This window comes from Castor canadensis, chromosome 15 (genome assembly GCF_047511655.1).
Source record: "Castor canadensis chromosome 15, mCasCan1.hap1v2, whole genome shotgun sequence".
Classification (NCBI taxonomy): domain Eukaryota; kingdom Metazoa; phylum Chordata; class Mammalia; order Rodentia; family Castoridae; genus Castor; species Castor canadensis.
In genome coordinates this window covers 21,755,836-21,758,462 of record NC_133400.1, presented here as the reverse complement: position 1 = coordinate 21,758,462, position 2,627 = coordinate 21,755,836, and positions in this window count along the sequence as shown.

The following is a 2,627-nucleotide window of genomic DNA, read 5'->3' as shown; positions in this document are numbered from 1 at the left end:
TCTACAAACAGAGATACTTTGACTAGATCTATACCTATTTGTATTCCTTTTATTTCTTCTTCTTGCCTTATCACTCTGGCTCGGATTTCCAGAACTTTGTTGATTAAGAGTGAGGTTTGTCGGCATCCTTATCTTGTTCCTGACTTTAGGGGAAATGGTTTCAGATTTTTCCCATTATGTATGATGTTGGCTATAGGTTTGTCATATATAGCCTTTATAATATTGTGGTACAGTCCTTTTATTCCTAGTTTTCTTGGTGCTTTTATCATGAAGTGGTGTTGAATCTTATCAAAGGCTTCTTCTGCATTTATTGAGATGATAAAGTGTTTTTTATATTTGCTTCAATTAATGTGCTGTATTACATTTATTGCTTTGTGTATGTCAAATCATCCCTGCATCCCTGGGATGAAGCCAACTTGGTTGTGGTGAATGATCTTTCTGATATGTTGTTGAAATTGGTTTGCCATTATTTTATTGAGGATTTTGTATTGATGTTCATTAGGGAGATTGCCTGTAGCTCTCCTTTTTGGATTTGTCCTTGTCTGGTTTGGGGATGAGTGCATTGTTGGCCTGATAGAATGAGTAATGCAGTGTTCCTTTTTTTTTTTTTTTGGAACTTTTAAGGAATGTTGGTATTAGTTCTTCTTTAAAGGTCTGGTATTATTCAGCTGAGAATCAGTCCTGGACTTTTCTCTTTTGGGAGACTCTTTATTGCTGTTTCAATGTCATTATGTGTTATAGATGTGTTTAGGTGGTTAATATCCTCTTGGTTCAGTTTTTCATGATCATAAACACCTAGAAATTTGTCCATTTCTTCAAGATTTTCCAATTTATTGGACTATAGTTTCTCAAAGTAGTATCTGATGATTCCCTGGATTTCCTTGGTGTTTGTTGTTATCTCCTCTCTTTGCTTCTGATTTTACTAATTTGGATCTTTTCCCTCATTATTTTAGTCAAATTTGCTAGGGGCTTGTCAATCTTGTTTATTTTTTCTTAGAACAAGCTTTTTGTTTTGTCGATTCTTTGTATGGTTTTTTTCGGTCTCTATGTCATTAATTTTGGCCCTTATGTTTAATTATTTCTTTTCTTCTGCTTGTGCTGGGTTTCTCTTGTTGTTGTTTTTCTAAGAGTTTGAAATGTAGCATTAAGTCATTTATTTGAGATCTTTCTGTCCTTTTAACATATTCACTCATGACTATAAACTTTTCTCTTAAGACTGCCTTTGCTGTGTGCCATGGATTCTGGTAGGTGTTGTTTTCATTTTCAATAGCTTCCAGGAAACTTTGATTTCCTCTCTTATTTCTTCTATCATTTTTATATTTACTCAGATGTATACATTGCTTGGACCACCTTCCTAAGATTACCTTAAATTGGAGAAGTAGCCTTTGTATTTCACCAGAATGGCTCATTTGTTAAAATAAAAACATGTACTCAGGCAAAATCATAAATCAATATAGAGTAACATGTGTTTAGGCCACTAAGATCTGGAAATAAGGGGAAGTTATTTGAGAAAAGCAAGATTGGATAGAGATTGGAGGGTGACTACACAGTATCAGCCAAGATTATATTGCTTTTAGTATCGCACAGGAAGCTGAAATATGAATAATGACTAATAAGATACGACCTTTGTAACAACTCTTTAAGATGTAAAGATGTGATATTATTATTCCTATTTAGAGATGATGATAAGTGATTCATAATTTGGCTGGCAGCCTCTGGAAGTGTGTCTTTCAGAGCTTTAAATTTCAAGTTCCTGCACTATCCATATATTCATGATGCTAAAGAGGAAGAAGAAGAAGAAGAGGAAGAAGAAGATGAAGAGGAAGAAGAAAGAAGAAGAAGAAGGAGGAAGAGGAGAAGAAGAAGAAGAAGAAGAAGAAGAAGAAGAAGAAGAAGAAGAAGAAGGAGGAGGAGGAGGAGGAGGAGGAGGAGGAGGAGGAGGAGGAGGAGGAGGAGGAGAAGGAGTAGGAGAAGGAGAAGGAGAAGGAGAAGGAGAAGATTAGGAATGGAGGAGGGTAAGGAAGGGGAAAAGGAGGGGGAGGAGCATGGGGAGGTGAAGGGGAGTTTGTGGAAGGGGTAGAATATAATCCTTGACCTTCTTTCCCTCTATTAGGAGAAAAACACCAGTTTTATTGGTCTTGTTGTTTTGCCATCATTGTTGTTTATTTGTTTATATTTCACATTTTTATTAGCATAGGGGGTTTCATTGTATCATTTCCATATATGCTATGATATATCTTAATTAGATTCACCTTCTTCAACATTCTCCCTCATCCTCTCCCCCCATCTCAGAACAATTTAAAAAAGTTGTCATACAAGTGTACAGAGTACATTGCCATATTAATCCACCCTGTTTTGAGTTGGGGCATCTCACTATGTGGCTTAGGCTGGTCTTTTGTGAGTTTCAGTGATTCTGGAACATCAAGCAGACACTAGGCACCTCCACCAGTTGTAGTGCAAACACGGGTGACTGCACAATGCTCAAAAGATGAGCAATCGATTCTTTTAACCTAATGTAGTGTATCAGTGGATGGTGTACAACTAGATGTTCTGAATACCTTGTTCAAACTATTGGACATCAGGTTTTGAATTGATAGGCTTATCTTGGATTCAGTGAAATTTTAGAA